The 19,828-nt window shown below is 44.6% G+C and overlaps 1 protein-coding gene across 8 annotated transcripts in view; it reads right to left on the bottom strand.

Moving 5' to 3' along the window:
- SH3KBP1 (SH3 domain containing kinase binding protein 1) overlaps positions 1–19,828 on the bottom strand; it is a 328,394-nt gene that overhangs the window by 63,898 nt on the left and 244,668 nt on the right. The window lies entirely within an intron of this gene.

The following is a 19,828-nucleotide window of genomic DNA, read 5'->3' as shown; positions in this document are numbered from 1 at the left end:
CCAATAAGACCTTTTGGCAGACATGATATTACTTTTTTCTGATTTAATTTTAGAGAAATAAAATAATTTTATTAAACAAATACATTTTAGAATGCACTCTACGCAGTAAAAAGTGTCCTTTGTTTTAATACGAAGAGTGTAAACATGAAGACATGTAAAACCTCTTCAAACAGACTTTGATACAATAACTTACAATTATTCAATTTGATCACAAGCCCATTCGAACTGTTATATGTGGGTTCATTCTTTATCACCGCCAGTCAATGATTAGTAATATGTTTACATGCACCCAGAAACTTCTATAAGGCATCATCTTCTGCAGCATTCCATGAATAACACAATCTAGTGTGTACAACAAAATTCTACTAACGTGGTGACAACAAAAACACTAAGTTATGACATGATTAGTTGACTCCAGCTAGAGGCACAGGTTAATTCTTAGGGTTGCCAGATGGTTTAACTAAAAATACCAACAGCACCCCCCCTCAAAAAAAAAAACCCCACCAGGGAAAAAATTCTGCTGAGAAAAAAAAAGGGGGGGGGGGGGGGGAACCAAGCATGGCCCCTTTAAGAAAAGCCTTTGAAGCTTTGTGCCGGCAGTCATCTTGTTTTCCTGATCAAGCCAGAAGACAGCTTCCCTGCAGAACCAGGTAAGCAGGGGGGTCCAAAGGCATCAGGAGGTCCGAGGGAGGGGGAGGGGAAGGGGGGAGGAGGAAAGTCAAGGGCTGGGCCCGTTTGCTGAGTGCGTGTACAGTTGCCAGGTATCTGGTATTTTCACCTCCTGGCAGGGGGAAAACAAAAAATCAGAAAATACCAGACATTTTAGGTGCCCAGTATTTTTTGAATTTTTTTTTTTTTTTGCCAGACAAGAGACAAAAATACTGGACTGTCCGGGTCAATATTGGACACCTAGCAACCCTACTAATCTATATAAAAAAGGTATCTTGATAATGAACAGCAATAGCGAGATAGAAAAAGTATGACAATTTAACAAGTTTTTTTAATTTATTATTAATCATTATTATTATAACTAAAATGGTAGACACTGTTGTTCATATGAAACATATGTTTGCCATATGAAACAGTTCAGACTAAAATTTTCCATGCTGAGTGTCTGCCTCAAGCTGAGTTTTCTTTAAAAGTTTCAGCTAAAATGGTTCATTCATTTTAAAAAATGACATTAGGGAAAAATATGTTGTTTTGCTCATATTAAAATGTATTATAGCTTTTGGACTGTGAATCTCTACTCTCCCCTCCCCCTCAGTGTTTTGGAGCTAGGGCTTGATATTTGGCAAAGGGCTGCTCTGAGTTGGGGGTGTGCCTTTTGCTGACCCTGTGAATATTCACCCACATTTGGGCATGTTAAAAGCCTCTGGAAAAATCATGCATCTCACATACCCAGTAGACACTGAGGTAAATTCTCTGAAGACAGAGTCTATCTGCAGTGAGAATAATCCAAGGCAGGCCTGCGGAGACTTTCATGTCAGTTGTTTCTCCTATCTCCCCTTGGTGAGGCCTAGGCAGCATGGAGGAGAAAGATGAAGCAGCCTAACTGGAATGCAGTGGGGTGGGAACAGAGGGAGAAATAAGAACAGAGGGGAAGGAATATAGGAGATGTTGAAGTGGCCTGAGAAATGAGTGGGAGGTAATCCATGTTCAAAGAGGAAAGGGGCAGGAGCCAGGGGAGGGAGTTCATGAAGAGGCACGGAGTGGAAGTGTGGCAGAAGCCTCAGAGGGTCTGATGGGAGAAGAGGGGGACAGGAACATGCTAGGGTCACAGGATCAGATCTGTCTGCAACCACTAGAGAACACTCTCTCCCAGGGATCCTGAAACTCTACATTCTTCTGCTGTCAGTACTGTGAAACCCACTGACAAAAGTGTCTCGTCCCGGTCAAATGTCTGGTTCACATCAAATATAACCATCTCCCTCTGCTAGCAGTTACTAAGTTAACTTAAGTGGGAGAGGCCTTTTAGGTGGATGTGCAGTTCAAAGGCCGTTGATTAGCCAACCTGAGAGTCAGTATGATTCCACATGATAGAATTTTTTAAAACTAGGAAATGACTTAAAAAAAAACTATAGTAAGAGAACATTGAGGTCTTTAATTACACAGCCCTATTTTTCACAGGATGGATAGTCCTCCAGGAATGAACTGGTGTCAGGTAGTCAATTAAGCTGCTGCCTGGAGGACCCTGCCTCATTTGTCACAGAATTTAGAGGTGTGTAAGACAAGGGACTGCAGGAAGAAAGAGGATAGTCTTATGATTATGGTTGTGTGTCTGCATCAGCCACACAGTTTCCACGTGATACTGAGCAAGCCATTTAAAATGTTCATGATGAGCCACTAATTGTGTGTTCCTCGTTTTCTGGGTGCCAAACATGAGAATCCTGGGGACTTATTTACAGAAGTACCGAGCACTCACAGCTGCAAATGAAGTAAACGGGAGGTGTACTTTTGTAACCACCACCAGGTGGATCTGAACCTGGGACTTCTGAAGAGGAGTATAGGAGCCTCCATCCTCTGAGCTAAAAGCCAGCTGGCTTCCAGCTCCTGCTGTAGAGGTCTCTTGATCTTAGCTGTTGTTGTGGTCTAGGTGTGTGGGTTACAGTTTGAACATACAGTGCTATACAGTAAAACACCAAAGGTCCAGCACTCCTGATGGTCCGGCACCATCAGGAACCCAGAAATGCTCCGGGCAGCCAGACCATTGGAGCTGCTCTGCCCCCAGCTTCCCCGATTCAGCCACTGCTAAAATTGACCAGCGGCTGAATCGGGGACGCCTAGGGCAGAGCAGCTGGGGCGCTGCCCGGTTGGTCCCACAGCGCTGCCCCTCGGGGCTGCGAGACCCAACCCGGCAGTGCCCCAACTGTCCCCGATTCAGCCGCTGCTGAAACTGACCAGTGGCTGACTCCAGGAAGCTGGAGGCAGAGCTGCTCTGCCCTGGCTTCCTGGAATCAGCCCCTGATCAGTTTCAGCAGCAGCTGACTTGGGTACACCTGGGACAGAGCAGCTGGGGTACCGCCAGGTTGGTCTTGCAGCGCCAAGGGTTGGCACTACCAGACCAACCCGGCAGCGCCCCAGCTGCTCTGTCCCAGGCATCTGGATTCAGCTGCTGTTGAAACTGACCAGCAGCTGACTCCAGGAAGCCCAGGGCAGAGCAGCTCTGCCTCGGGCTTCCTGGAGTCAGCCGCTGATCAGTATCAGCAGCGGCTGACTTGGGGACACCTGGGGCAGAGCAGCTGGGGTGCTGCCGGGTTGGTCCAGTAGCGCCGAAGAGTGGCGCTGCGGGACCAACCCGGCAGCCCCCCCAGCTGCTCTGCCCCAGGCATCCCCAAGAGCAGCTGGGGTGCTGCCGGGTTGATCTTGCCGCGCCAAGGGTCAGCGCTACCGGACCAACCCGGCAGCACTCCAGCTGCTCTGCTGCAGGCGTCCCCGATTCAGCCGCTGCTGAAACTGACCAGCAGAGGCTGAATCCGGGACGCCTGGGGCAGAGCCGGACTATCGGAAGGGGGGGCTATGATGGGTCTGGGGTGGCATCCCACCCCACCCCAGGCCCCTCATAGCCCCCCCTTCCGATAGTCTGGAAAATCTGATAATCTGGCACTCCCTGGGTCCTAAAGGTGCTGGATTATCGGAAGTTTACTGTATAATGCTGAATACTGGAAAAAAACAGGCCTCTTAAATTGGGCACCCAAAATTAGTGAAAACTTTTGACCTTAAACTCTCTACTTCATTTCCCCATCTGTAACACCACCCCTCTCACCTCACAGGGTATTATCAAGATGAATTAATTGTTTGTGAAGCACTCAGATACTACAGCATAAGCACCATAAAAAGCTCACGAGAAAGTGGGCATTCTGTATTCAGAGCAGTGAATAAATGTGTGAGGCCACACATGGAATTATAAAGATAAAATCATATATGTAATAGCTGCTCATTCAGTGAGCATTAGCCAAAATGTGCAATGACTGAAGCAGGGGTCCTATGGAAAAAATAGCAGCAGGTGATCATGGTAATTAAAGACAGCATTATAATGCAGACACACAAGGGGGCCAAATTAAGGTTGCATGGGCTTACTATTGCTTTTCCAGGCAAGCAATTGCTTTAGTTGCCATAGTGATCTGAGATGAGTGCAAATGAAAGAAGCAGTATCTGCAAAGCAGGCTCTCTGTTCAATAAGATGTAGTCCACACTATGAAAAAATCTTGCTCAGTATTACATTACTTTGCCTCTGTTTGTTGAATTTTTTTTAGAAGTTGTATAATGTGTATGTAAGGGAGAGAAGGTTAAACGAGGGAAAGCAAATTAGTACTAAAATGAAAGAAGACAGAACTTTTTGCTGACAGATTTCTGTTCAGTTTATTTACCTTATTTCATCTCAGGAGAACTATTTAAATGATATTGTATCTTGGACAGTTATTTATGCATTGTCAGATCAGAGCAAGGTCTGGTTCTCCCTTTTTTGTTTGATTTTTAACCGCATATAATATCTCTTCTGATTTACTGTCTCCATGATCTACAAACAGAGGCAACTGAACAACTCTTTCATTCTATAGGTCAGACTTCCCTTGGGACTTGAGTGGGCTCGAACAACAGAGTTTTCCACATGCGGGGAGGTCCAGGCTCCCTAACCAGCTGCAGGCTCTGCTCCCGGCTGGGGCTGTGCTCCATACTGCCTGCCGCTGCCTCCAGCCCCACATCCTGCTAGGACTGACCAGGGCTGCAACCCCCACCACGCCAGCCCAGGACAGCTTGTGCCACGCCAGCCTGTGCTGCGTACTCAGCTGACTCTGAGCTCCCCACTCTCTGCTGGCCCTGCTATCTCCAGCCCTGACTGGGGCTGCGCTCCTGGCCAATAGCCCTGGCCAGGGCTGTGCTTTTGAACCTAGATAGCTGGGGCTCTCTGGTCCAACAACATTTGTGGTCCTGCCAGACCAAGGATGGTGCTGGAGCAGAGTGTCCCACATTTTAGAGATTCAACCCGTACTTACTTCTCCTAGTCTTTCCCACTTCTCTCTTTGTGATAAGTTTATTTTCCTTTCCCCCAGCTTTCCCTCCTATTTTAGTATTGTGGATTGCACTCAGAATGCCTTCATTTTCCAGCATTGCTTTTACATCTTAAACTGGGCTGATACTTGGCTGATGACATAAAAACCCCCAAACTTTGTGACATTTACATACTCGGTGAGTGACTTAAAAATATAGGCAGGAATTTTTACACCTACTTCTTTCCTGAAGTGCAATAACTCTCCTACTCCTGAGCGATGTCTCTTTCAATAGAGACTACTACTCAGTGTATAGAATTATGCTATGTTTTGTGGCGGTCTTCTAATGTGGTATCTTTTTGGTACTAATCTGAACTTGTCAAAATATTTATGACCCAATTTAGATTTGAATGGTACTCTCCAGAGATTAAATATTTTTGCATATAACAATGGCACTATTTAGCTCTAGCTAATATTCCTGATGATTATGTGCATGTATATTTTTAAATCAAGGCTTTATTTATTCTTTATGATTAGGGATGTTAAGATTAGCTTAATTAACTAATCGAATAGTCAATGGGATTTCCATTGACTATTCAATTAGTATAAAGGGCGCCAGCTAGTCTCCAGTTCAAAAGCGGAAGCCCCACAGGGAGTGCAGGGCTTCCTTTGAAAGGCTGCAGCACCCCAGGGAGCGCGGTGCCATTGAGGCTCTTGTACATTTCAAAAGGAAGCCCCCCTGCAGAGAGTGTGGGGCCACTGAGCCTTTGATATGTATAAGAGCCCCAGGGCTCTTGTATATCTCAACAGCAGAAGCCCCAGAGGGAGCGCAGGGCCAGCATGGGACTCCTGAGCAGGCCCTGCGCTGCCTCAGCCTTTCAAATGTACAAGAACCCCCCAGTGGGACTCTTGTACATTAAAAAAAAAAAAAAAAGCAGAATCGCAGCATAAGCAGCACGAGTGGAGATTGCTACAGTCCCCGCTTGCACTGTTTCTGGCTGTGTCTCTACGTCCCTTACCCCCGCAGAGATGGTGCTGGGGGGGGGGGGGGGACAACTGGATTTTAAGATGGCTCCCCCCAGCACCAGCTCCTGCTCCCTCCCCTTGCTGCTTCTCTCTGATAGAGGCAGCAAGGTGGGGAACAAACAACTAGTCGCATCACTAGACGACTAGTCTCTCTCATCCCTATTTATGACAGTGGAAATCCTTTCCCTATTTTCTCACTCCGGTTAAATTTTATCTTTGATGCTTCTAATTCTTTAAGTTTACTCATTTTCATAAACAGATTTGTTGGGTATCATGTTCATTAATCCAGAACAGATGGTGTCCCCCCATCCCCTACAACCTGTCAATCAGGCTTATGCAGCCAATCGCCACACAGGATTTTTCACATATTATATGCAAGCCTTCAGACAACCTTGCCTCTCTAATTTTTCCATTCTTCATCTCATATGTAAGAAGGTTCTTCTCTGAGCCTGAGAAGATAGGATGGGGAGACTTCATCAAAAATAAACCAAGGATGGAGACTGGGTGTACATAATCTATGATGTCACCATGCAATCCACCATGAAAATACAAGATAAGAAAAAAGAGGATTTTGTGTTCAATAAGAACAGGAGTGTTTAATTCAGAGTTTTAAAGAAGCACTGTCAGGAGGAGTTTGAGCCAAAATTTAGCTTATGTTAAAATAAGCTTTAACAAAAGCCAAAAGCCAAGAGAACAAAAGCCAAAAGCCAAGAGAATTGTTTTAATTAATTTCTTTTGAAGTTTCCAACAGAGATCTTTATAAACAAAAATAAATATTCCTCTGCAGTTTGCAACCAACAAATAGGAGTATTATACTTGCGCATAGGAACCTGACTATGTGATAAAATTACTTATACAAATGATTTGTTAAAACAAAAACTTTTGACTACTCTTTTCATCATCCAGGCTAGGAGAAATACAAAACCTATATGACATACTGAATATTAAATAAGATGTTTACCATTTCGTCTCTTTAAAAAGAAAAACTGGTGAAATTATTTGTAATACACTATGGAATTTTTATTTCATATTATTTTAAGGCTGAAAATTTTAAATTTACTCTGCAAAATTAATGAAGCAATGAAAACTAATATAAAGGATGTGGCTAATTCATATGCTTTCATATAAAAAGCTTTTTATCCATAGATCTCAAATCAGTTTACAGAAGAAAGTGTCAACTTCATTTAGTAGATAGGAAAATAGAGACCGAGAAGAAGGGATGGCCCAAGATCACAAAGCAGCCTAGTGGCAGATGCCAATTTGCAACCTACATTTTCTGACACACCAGTCTAATGCCCTAATCACGAGACCATGGTGAAGTAGGGCCCTGTAAATCCAGAGTTATATTCACTATATATTTACAGGTATTGGCATCCATGCATATGGATGTGAATATCTGTGGCTCACTTTTGCAGATATGGATATGAAGTACTATTAGACTGAAGAAAATAATTTGTCACCAAAGTATCTTATCTGAAAAAAGAGAATCTTATGTTTTTAAAAAACACAATAAACACAACCCGATGCCCCAAGTATGTACTTGGGCTCCCATGGCCACACTGCTATTTTTAACACATGGGCTTGGGCAGAACTAGTGCATGTATGTCTATTCCAGGTTAGTATTATGCCTCCTAGTTACTGTGCAGACATACTCCATAAACGAAGGGGAAAAAATCACATGGAATATCAGATAAAATGTCAATGTGACCTAGGATTTGAAGGAATTTATTTAAAATAGTAAAAGTAAACAGGAAAAAATATTAGTGTCAGAGAAAATACCAAATGCCAGAAACAACAGATACCAGAACAGTCTGACAACAAGCGATCACCAACACACCTAAGAATTTTGCCAATAATTATAAGCATATATTCTTGTAGCCACTAAAAGAATGATCCCTTTTTTGACATTAGCAATGACCATGAGAAATGGGAGAAAGGTCATTCTTAATGCAATCAAAAATGAGAAAAAACACATCCGCAAAAAATATACATAAAAGGGAGCCATCTCAAGAAAACAGATTTTTTCCAGGGAGGTCAGAAAAAGACGACAAAACTCTCAATTCTGAAACTGGAGCCTATAGTGAGCAAGAGAGGCAAGTTAAAATATCAGGTCCACAAGACGATGAAAATAAAAGGAGCATAAGATCTGTTGGCACGTAAGCAAAGAAAACTTATATTTGGCACACCAGTTTTCTGATACCACCTGCCAAACTTAAGGAACATAAGCATTATTTACAAAACAAGACTATGGGCAGCAGGATCACTTATCTCCTAAAAGGGGCACTGTCAAAAATTCTACCTTGGCTTATATAAGCTAAAAAACCCAATGAAGTCATATTTTGTCTTTCTGGGTGGCCTGCTGGCCTCAAGCTCCACACAGCATTCCAATTTTGAAATGCACAAGAACCCCACCGGGGGTTCTTGTGCATTTCAAAGAAGAAGTGCTTCATGGAGCTTGGGTCAGCGGGGGACTCCCCACTGGTCTCAAGGTCCACGTGGTGTGCCCGCAGGGGCAGATAACCGTTTTGCGGGGCCCTGGGCAGCATAATTCTGCGGGGCCCCCCCTTTGCCACGGTGCACGCGCAGCGGCGCCACGGCGCATGCGCGGGGCTTTCTGAAGCACGGGGCCCAGGGCGGCCGCCCCGTTCGCCCTGCCCTATATCCGCCCTTGTGTGCCTGTTTTCCAATGTACAAGAGTCCCCAGAGGAGGTTCTTGTGCAATTCAAAGCGGAAACATCCGAATGGAGTATGGGGTCAGTGCCCGCATAGAGCCTGGCTGCAGGTGGCATTCCAACTTTGAAATGTACCAGAGCCCCAGCTGGGACTCTGATACATTTCTAAGTTGGCCACCACTGCACTCCTGCCCCCTCCCACAGAGTTGGGGGGAACCAGCTTAAAAACACGCCCTCCTCTTCGCCTGCCCCCTTGCTGTCTCTTTGTGATAGAAGTGGCAAGGACGGAGAAGTAACGAGTCGACTATTCAATAAGCTTTTGCTTATCAGATAGTCGACTAGTCAATTAGTCACATCCCTAATTAGATCTCATTCCTCTTGGCCAGCAAACAATGCTATTGTGTGAAACCTAAAGAACATGGAAACAGTCTTTGGCTAATAGAATTCTGGTCTTGCTAGCTACAAGAAGGCAGTTCTTAGTTATGATTTGTTGACACAAGCTAAGGCAGCTTCACTGCCACAGTCTCTGTGAAAACCAAATCTGTTTTGTACATTCAGTTTCAATGCTAACACCTGTGTGAAAGTTATTCCCCGTAGTACAGGTAGGGTAGAGAAGCAAGGGAAACCTGTCACACTCGAGAAAGGTTTTAGGGAGTTTGTGTTTGATTCAACAAAAGAGGATAATGGAAATATTTGTTTACCTCTGTCCTTGGTTAATGTTATGGGTATTGTCCTAATAGGAGCACTGATAGGAGTAAGAGATGGGTGTAATGGGGGAGACATGGTATAGAGGTGGGGAAATTGACATTTATTATCTTTCCTTGAGGCTTTCAATGGGGAAACTGTCTTTTTGTGCAGCTGCAGTCAAGAAGGGAATAACATACCTTTCTAAACTTTATTGCTTCATGTTCACTCTCTCTATTTAACCTGTCTGGCCAGCAGATCTCTTATTTAACCCCCTCACATGTCGTTCCTCCCCGCGTGAACCCACCATTCACTTTCTTTAGATCAGAGTGCGCAACCTTTTTTAATTCACGACTCCCCACGGGGGCCACTGAATTTGGTTGAGCAAACCACAGATTGCGCGCCGCTGCTTTAATCAGCCAGAGGACAGGAAAACTGGGTTACAAATTGCAGTTCTAAAGTGGATTTAGTCCAGGCACAGCTGTGTTAGCATTGGGCCACTGCTGACAGATCTTCAATGGGGAAGGGACAGGTGTTCTGTATGAACCAAACTGAGAAGAATGTTTGGTAAAAAAGAGTGCTTACAGACCAAAAGGAGGATTTTCTTTTAAGTGCAGTTTGCCTAGGAATATAAACATGATTCTTCTGGGGAAGGGTGTGTTTATAAACATAAAGGATAGCTCACTTCCTGCAGCAAGGAAATGCTAAAAGCTGCCTCACTTAGGGAGCACAGTAATAACTAGGGTTGCCAACACCCCCGGTTTTGCCAGGAGTCTCTCAGAATTGGGCTCTTTCTCCCACAAGCTACTGAAGCTAATCAGGGAGATTTTAAACCACTAGCAATCCAGCATTGCAGCAGGGTTAAGGCAGGCTCCTTGGCCACTTAGGCTCTGAGCTGTTCCCAGGAGCTGCCAACATGTCCCTCTAGAGCCTAGGCAAGAGGTATGGGGGTCTCGGGCTACGCGCACCCTGAGCACTAATTCTGCAGTTTCCATTGGCCAGCCACCTACTCCTAGGGGCCCAGGGAGTTGCAAGCCACCACTGGGGGCAACATGGAACCAGGACAAGCAGGGAGCTTACCTTAGCCCCATGGACTGGGAGCCACCCGAGGTAAGTGCACCCAGCTGGAGCCCCCTCACCCTCCACTCACACCACACCCTAAGCGCCTACCCCTCTCCTGAGTCCCTTACTGGAGCCAGACCCCTTCATAGAATCATAGAACCATAGAGGTGAAAGAGACCTCAGAAGGTCATCAAGTCCAGCCCCTGGCTCTAGGCAGGACCAATCCCAACTAGATCAACCCAGCCAGGGCTTTGTCAAGCCGAGACTTAAACACCTCTAGGGATGGAGACTCCACTACTTCCCTAGCTAACCCATTCCAGTGTTTCACCACTCTCCTAGTGAAATAGGTTTTCCTAATATCCAACCTGGACCTCTCCCACCACAACTTGAGACCACTGCTCCTTGTTCTGTCATCTGTCACTACTGAGAACAGCCTTTCTCCATCCTTTTTGGAACCTCCCTTCAGGAAGTTGAAGGCTGCTATCAAATCCCCCCTCACTCTTCGCTTCTGCAGACTAAACAGACCCAACTCCCTCAGCCTCTCCTCATAGGTCATATGCTCCAGCCCCCTAATCATTTTGGTTGCCCTCCGCTGGACCCTCTCCAATGTGTCCACATCCTTTTTGTAGTGGGGGGCCCAGAACTGGACATAATACTCCAGATGTGGCCTCACCAGAGCTGAATAAAGGGGAATAATGACATCTCTGGATCTGCTGGCAATGCTCCTCTTAATGCAACCTAATATGCCATTAGCCTTCTTGGCTACAAGGGCACACTGTTGACTCATATCCAGCTTCTCATCCACTGTAACCCCCAGGTCCTTTTCTGCGGAACTACTATTTAAGTGGTTGGTCCCCAACCTGTAACAATGCTTGGGATTTTTCTGTCCCAAGGGCAAGACTCTGCACTTGTCCTTGTTGAACCTATTCAGATTTCTTGTGGCCCAATCCTCCAATTTGTCTAAGTCACTCTGGACTCTATCCCTGCCATCCAGCATATCTACCTCTCCCCCTAGCTTAGTGTCATCTGTAAACTTGCTGAGAGTGCAATCCATCCCCTCATCCCGGTCATTAATAAAGATATTGAACAAAACCGGTCCTAGAACTGAACCTTGAGGCGCTCCGCTAGAAACCGACTGCCATTCTGACATCGAGCCGTTGATCACTATCCGTTGGGCCCGGCCTTCTAGCCAGCTTTCTATCCATCTTACAGTCCATTTATCCAATCCACATTCCCTTAACTTGCTGGCAAGAATATTGTCGGAGACCGTATCAAAAGCCTTGCTAAAGTCAAGGTATATCACATCCACTGACTTTCCCATGTCCACAGAAACAATTACCTCATCATAGAAGCTAATCAGATTAGTCAGGCACGACTTGCCCTTTGTGAATCCATGCTGACTATTCCTAATCACTTTCCTCTCCTCCAAGTGCCTCAAAATGGATTCTTTAAGGATCTCTTCCATGATTTTTCCAGGAACCGAGGTAAGACTGACCGGCCTATAGCTCCCTGGATCGTCGTCCTTCCCTTTTTTGAAGATGGGCAATACATTTGCCTTTTTCCAGTTATCTAGGATCTCTCCTGATCTCCACGACTTTTCAAAGATAATGGCCAAAGACTCCTCAATGACATTTGCCAACTCCCTCAGTACCCTCGGATGCATTAAGTCCGGACCCATGGATTTGGGTACATTTAGCTTTTCTAAATAGTTCCTGACCTATTCTTTACCCACCAAGGGCTGTCCATCTTCATCCCATCTTGCATCACTTAGCGCATTAGTCCGGGAGCCCACCTTGTCTGTGAATACAGCCCCTGCCACAGTCCTGAAACTCCTACTGGAACACACCACACCCCCTCTGAACTTCCTCCCGTACCCCAATATCTAGCCCTGAACCCCCTCCTGTATCCAAACTCCCTCCCAGAGTCTACATCCCCCACTCTCACCTGCACCTCAACCCCTTGCCCCAAGCTCAGCCCAAAACAGTGTCCCACACTCTGAATCCCTATGCCCTACCCCAGAGCTCATTCTATACCCCACCCTGGTGAAAATGAATAAGGGTGGGGGAGAGTGAGCAGGGGAGCGGAGACAGAGTGAGTAGGGACATTACTTCAGAACTTGTGGGGGAAGGGTATGGCCTCAGGAAAGGCGGGGCAGAGGGGGAAGAGTGTTTGGATCTGTGTGATGAAAACATAAGAACAGCCATACTAGGTCAGACCAACGGTCCATCTAGCCCAGTATCCTGTCTCCCGACAGTGACCAATACCAGATGTTCCAGAGGGAGGGAACATAACAGGTAATCATCATGTGATCTCTCTCCTGTTACGCATTTCCAGACAAATAGAGGAATACCATTCCTACCCATCCTGGCTAATAGCCACTGATGGACTTAACATCCATGAATTTATCTAGCTCTTTATTGAACCCTGTTAAAGTCCTAGCCTGCACCACATCCTCTGGCAAGGAGTTCCCCAGGGTGAACGTGCACTGAGTGAAGAAAAGCTTCCTTTTGTTTGTTTTAAACTTGCTGCCTATTAATTTCATTTGGTGACCCCTAGTTCTTATATTGTGGGAATAAGTAAACAACTTTTCCTTATTCACTTTTTCCACGAGTCATGATTTTATAGACCTCTATCATATCTCCTTTGTAGTCTCTTCTTTTCTAAGCTGAGAAGTCCAAATATTTTTAATCTCTCTTCATATGGGACCCATTCCAAACCCCTAATCATTTTTGTTGTCCATGATAAGACATTTGACAACCTTAGTAATGACTCTGAACCCTTTATATGTTGGTTTACAGGATAGCTTTTGTAATTGCAAGAGAAACCCCTTTAAAACTGAAGGATTATGATGAAAAAGATGCAGTGTATGGGAGTTTTACTCGGCCTGCTCCAGTGAGAGGTGGATACTTTCAGAACCTCTGAAAATCAGGCTACTTTTATGTAAAAGTTAATTTTATGTAGATGCCTAAGGAGGATATGTGCACGTAATTTTAAGGACCCAAGTTTAAGACATTTGTCCTATCTGTTCTGTCATGATAGTTAAATTATTTTGATAGATGTCAGCTATGGTTATGTGCTATTATGCCTTTTCTTTTACAGTTTATAGTTAAACTGCACCTTCAAAATGTGTATTTAACAGGGCTCCTTCTTCAGGATGACAGTGCTACAATATGGTATTGGAACATTTATTATAACCGAAAGAACCTCTATAAAGTCGATCCTCCAAAGTATGGAAGCTGATTAAGTAGATAGGTCTACAGTCTACTTATCAGTTTCCTCTCTTTCACCATTCACAACCCATGTCTCTTCACCAGTATCCCAAATAACCAATCAGACTTCACTCTGACCATCTTTAAATGGTTATACACAGGGCTTGCCGAGCCACGGCGAGCCCCGCTCGCCAGCCGCGCTGTCCGGCGTTCTGCGCAGGCACAGATCGACCAAACCCGGCTCTTCCGGGATGTTCTCCATAGATTGTCGAGCCCTGGTTATACATTCATGTCTTTGTATTATAATACAGGCGTGTGAGATTTTCATTAACTATTTTATAAGTATTTCTGCCCTAGTATGTTTAAACGTGTGATGTAGAGTAAGAGATTGAAAAAGGGTGACAGAAATACATCTAGAGATTGTGTGATTTGGTGATCCAAATTATTGTGGTTGATGGTGATATTTCAAAGCAAAAGTGCCCGCATGGAGCCTGAGGTCAGTAGGGGACTCAAAGTCCTGCGTTGGCCCCAGGCTCCATGCTTACATTTCAAAGCTGGCACTCCTCATGGAGCTTGGGATCAGATGGGGAGCATTTCAAAATGGCAGTACTGCTTGGAGCCTGGGATCAGCTGGGGACTCCCCAGCTGATCTTGGACTCTGTGCAGCGCTGCCACTTGTAAGTACCCCCCTCGTCTCCCCACCTCTTGTTGTCTCTGATAGAGGGGAGAACGACTAGTCAACTAATCCTTTACATCCCTAGCCCATGCACAGCCTTGTCTTGCCTTTTCATTCTCTTGGTGGCATCCGGGTCCGATAAGACCACAGAATCAGGAGCATCCAGAATACAAGTAAGATAAAGACCTTATTTACAGGAACTCCTTGGTACACAGAAGTACCACAAACACTGTATTTATTACACTCTGCCTGTGGGGTGGACTAATATTGGCACAATGTTGGCAAACTTACCCTTAGCCCAAATCATTAATACAACCCATCTGAATCATTGTTTGGATGAACTGAATTCAAATTTTGCTTTATTTGTATGACACTTGTATTATGTTGGTTTGGGGATTTTCCTCCCAGAGAAGAAAAAGCCATTTTCCAAAGTATTTGGGGATTTTGCCATGACACCCCTTACCTCCACTCATTAATTAAAATTTAAGTTTCTTAGCTAAAGCCCCATGTGACAGTTTGAAATTAAAGGCACTAATGAATTAGTAACTTCAAAGCCATCTTATTACAATGACCTGCCAAGTCTCACTCTCTTGGGATTCATTTTAAGGCACTCTTCTTGCATTGAAGGGTTTTGCAAAATGATTTGAGAATTGAAATTTCTCTCATTGAAATTATCACATCTTTTTAGCCCTGCTAATTTCAATCTGAGGCAAAAATAATGTAATATATTCTAACAACGTTAGTTTTTATTTTATATAATGTAATGCATATGCAAATAATGTCAAGATGTCACAAAGGAATTTATTTTTATCACACAAGTGCTTCTGAGAGGCACTCTAGACTCTGAACCAGCTAAAAGGGTCAACAAGGCAACCACTATTTTCTTTGTTAATGGAAAAGCGTATTTCTAGTTCAAGTTCATATAAACTCACAACACCGATTTTCCTAATTCTCTACTTAATAAAAAATTACAATATTCAAGTCTAGGCTTTTTTTAAAAAAAAATATGATAAAAGAGGTAAACCGAACTGAGTTTTATTGCAAGTGCTACTCTATTTTATTTTTCACTTAAAACGTTTGAAAAGGGAGCATCATGCTGTTTAAGTGACCATTATTAATCACTTTAATGACAAGCAGTAGTAATTTAGCCCTTTGTTTTCCTTTTACATCCAGCCACCCTACCCAACCCATGCCACCACCTAATTTCATGCTTTGGGAGCAAAGCAAGGGGTAGCAGCAGAAGAATTTAAAATGGCAACATATGCCTGAAGACAAGCAGCTATGGCTGCTGCTTCCAATGGCATCAGCTGTCTGATCCTGGCAGCCTGTATCTGGTAACAGAGGGCCAGATCCTAAGGCTTAAGCAATATCTTAGAAAACCTGAAGTGGTTCAGGAAGATCAAGAGCAACAGGACTGAAGATGTCTAGCTAGCAATGAAGCTGTGTAAACACAAATCTACCTCCTTTCTATTACCCTTGTAGAGATTGTAGCAACAACTGTAGTCACTTCTGCATACCTTCTGACATCTTTTTGATTTGCATTTTAGGAGAGAACCCCAGCTGCCCTTTTCCCCACACACTTGGAAAGTGGCAAGCACCCCTTTCTCATTACGGGGTTGGGAAGAAAAGCCAGTGGCTGTTCCCATGTTGCCCACTTCTTGTGATTGTTACTGAAAGCCTTGTGATATTTTGTATTTTCATTAATGCCTGAATGTACAGATAAAAGTGACTGCAGGAGAATCTCAGTTTCCTTGAAAAATATTTGTCTAGTCTTCACCATTGTGGAGAAAAGGTTAACAACATGACTTAAATGTACCCCAAAGGCTCAAAAACCAGAAATAAAACAAAAAGAATCTTAAATTTATTATTTATATATTATTATTATAAAGCCACTCATGGCTTTTTGGGGCTTGATTTATGCTTTTGAACATCTCTTGGGGGCAGGTCAAAAGACTGATGGGAAAAGAACAGAAGCAGCTCTACCATCTTCAGCTTTCCACTTTAGCCCAGTTGCTTCTGCCTGTTCCACTTTACTTCTGGTCACATTTTCCATTTATTTTAGCAATAGGTGGTGCTTTTTGATTTCTTCTCCACAGCAGCAAGATGCTTGAGAGGCACTACAGCTGGAATAAGCAGCAGCCTATATACTTCAGGCAGATGCTGCTCCTCTTGGGTTTGCCCTCTACTAGTGATTTAAAGATCTACCAGAGTAAGGGCAGGGTTTTTACTTGTAATAAATAAAGACTGGGAGAAATAGTTGGGGATCCGCAAACAAGCTACAGTGCCATTATATCTATTCTTTGTCATTCATATTATATATGGAAAGCAATATCATGTATCAACAGAGGTATAGAGCTACACCTATGCAATTTACAAAAAGTGTTCTTTTGCTCAGCATAGAATCATAGAACACTAGAACTGGAAGAGAGCTCAAGAGCTCATCGAGTCCAGTCCCCTGCCCGCACGACAGAACCCAGTACCGTCTCTAGACCATCCCTGATAGATGTCTATCTAACCTGCTCTCAAATATCTCCAGAGATGGAGATTCCACAACCTCCCTAGGTAACTTATTCCAGTGTTTAACCACCCTGACAGTTAGGAAGATTTTCCTAATGTCCAAACTAAACCTCCCTTACTGCAGTTTAAGCCCATTGCTTCTTGTCATATTATCAGAGCATAAGAACAACAATTTTCTCCCTCCTCCTTGTGACACCCTTTTAGATACCCAAAAACCGCTATCATGTCCCCTCTCAGTCTTCTCTTTTCTAAACTAAACAAGCCCAGTTCTTTCAGTCTTCCTTCATAGGTCATGTTCTCTAGACCTTTAATTGTTCTTGTTGCTCTTCTCTGGACCTTCTCCAATTTCTCCACATCTTTCTTGAAATGTGGAGCCCATAACGGGACACAAAACTCCAACTGAGACCTAATCAGCGCACAGTAGAGCTGAAGAATGACTTCTTGTGTCTTGCTCACAACACTCCTGTTAATGCATCCCATAATCATGTTTGCTTTTTTTGCAACAGCATCACACTGTTGGCTCATATTTAGCTTGTAGTCCACTATGACCCCTAGATCCCTTTCTGGAGTACTCCTTTCTAGACAGTCACTTACCATTCTGTGTGTGTGAAACTGTTCCTTCTTAAGTGGAGTACTTTGCATTTGTCCTTATTAAACTTCATGCTATTTATCTCAGCCCATTTCTCCAGTTTGTGCAGATCATTTTGCATTATGACATGATTCTTGTATTTTTGAGCTGGCAGGTAAGTGTAAATAGTGACCTTTTAAATGTACAATTACATCTTAATACAATTAAGTATGAGGCTCTAGTTAAGACATCAACTATTAGTTACAGCTTATTAGGATTTTCCAAAAAGTTGTTTGTCACAGAGTGACTGGCAAATGGACAGTTACAACTATCCTGTAGATCACTGTTGAGACCAATGGATCACAGCAAGTCAGCTGAGAAGTAGCCGCTGAATGTATGTTAACATGCTGGGGTTTTATATGGGCAAGTGAGTTCTCTGAATACAGGCAGTCCCCAGGTTATGTGGATCCGACTTATGTCGGATCCCTACTTAAGTGAGGGAACCGCGAACTAGCTGTCCCCCCCCCCCCCCAGCAGACTGCCGAGACACGCCGCGGCGGTCCCGCTACCCGCGTCTCCCTGGTCTGCTGGGGGAGGTCCCCCAGCAGACCAGGGAGACGCGGAGCAAAGCCGCGGAGGACGCGGGCGGTGGGACCGCAGCACGTCTGGGCGGTCCCGCGGCCCCCGTCCTCCGAGGCGAGAAAAGCCTGGACTGCTGGCGGGGGTGGGGGCGCAGCTAGTGCGCCCCCCCCCCCCACCCTCCAGCAGACCAGGCTTTTCTCGCCGCTGGTCAGTTTCAGCAGCGGCTGAATCAGGACGCCTGGGGTAGAGCAGCTGGGGGGCTGCCGGGTTGGTCCCACAGCGCCGAGGTGCGGCGCTTCTGGACCAACCCGGCAGCCCCCCAGCTGCTCTGCCCCAGGCGTCCCCAAGTCAGCCGCTGCTGAAACTGACCAGCAGCTGACTACAGGAAGCCCGAGGCAGAGCTGCTCTGCCCCGGGCTTCCTGTAATCAGCCGCTGGTCAGTTTCAGAAGCAGCTGACTTGGGGACATCTGGGGCAGAGCAGCTGGGGGGCTGCCGGGTTGGTCCAGTAGCGCCGAGGAGCAGCGCTGCGGGACCAACCTGCAGCACCCCAGCTGCTCTGCCCCAGGCGTCCCCAAGAGCAGCTTGGGTGCTGCCGGGTTGGTCCCACCATGCCAAGGGTCGGCGCTACCAGACCAACCCAGCAGCACTCCAGCTGCTCTGCCCCAGGCGTGTCCGATTCAGCCACTGCTGGTCAGTTTCAACAGCGGCTGAATCTGGACGCCTGGGACAGAGCAGCTGGGGTGCTGCCGGGTTGGTCCTGCTCTACCACAGGTGTCCCGAAGTCAGCTGCTGCTGAAACTGATCAGCGGCTGATTCCAGGAAGCCCGGGGCAAAGCAGCTCTGCCTCGGTCTTCCTGTAGTCAGCCGCTGGTCAATTTCAGCAGCGGCTGAATCGGGGACACCTCGGGTACAATATGTACCAGTTCCAACTTACATACAAATTCAACTTAAGAACAAACCTACAGTGCCTATCTTGCACGTAACCCGGGGACTGCCTGTACTCCAATACAAGGACTTTTTCTCCATACAAATAGATGAGCTTTCACAGACTGTCAACACTTTTGGAAAAATGTAGCCTATACAACATTTATTTAAACCTGACATTTTATAAATAAAGCATACAGATAATTAGCAAGCCAAAATATACATTAATCAAACTAATGGGAGTGAGACATAGTAAACCACTAGAGTCTTTGGAAAATAAAATCCCGGAATAGTAGTAACCTAGAGATTCTGAAAGTAATTACAGAAATCTTCAATATAATGCCTTATTCCCTGAAGAAGGGCTCTCACAAAATATTTTCCTGCTTTTGGCAATTATATGCTACAAATGTCTGTTTTCCTTCTGCTTTTGTAATGCAAATATATAAAAAAAAGATGTTGAGTTGGCAAAACCACATGATTAGGAAGAGTCATGAATGTGCTTTACATTTCTAGTAGAGAGAGCTTTCCTGTGTCAGACATATTCTGGTAGCGATATATTAAAATATTACTACCATAATTGTAGGTCTCTCTCTCTCTCGCATTTTCCCCATAACTGATAACCAATTCCATACTTTATAAAAGCAAAAACAATACATTTGAGATTTCAAAATATTAGCCTTAGACCAATTGTGTTAACACTTTTCCAGAAATTTTCAGTAAGTATATATTTTTAAAAGACCTCTTAATTTGAGGATTGAAGATATAATAAGAGTCAAATGACAAGCAAAACTCTGAATCTGCAGTTCACTGCATCTATTCCAGGTGAAGTCACTGCTTCATACATAAGGAGACCATTTTATCCTCAATCTTATTTGCATTTTAAATTTAGAAAGTAAAATATACAACTGTATTTCAAAATATT

This window comes from Pelodiscus sinensis, chromosome 1, assembly GCF_049634645.1.
Source record: "Pelodiscus sinensis isolate JC-2024 chromosome 1, ASM4963464v1, whole genome shotgun sequence".
Taxonomy (NCBI): Eukaryota; Metazoa; Chordata; order Testudines; family Trionychidae; genus Pelodiscus; species Pelodiscus sinensis.
Note: the sequence above shows the minus strand (reverse complement) of the source record. Positions and strands in the feature narration are given on the sequence as shown.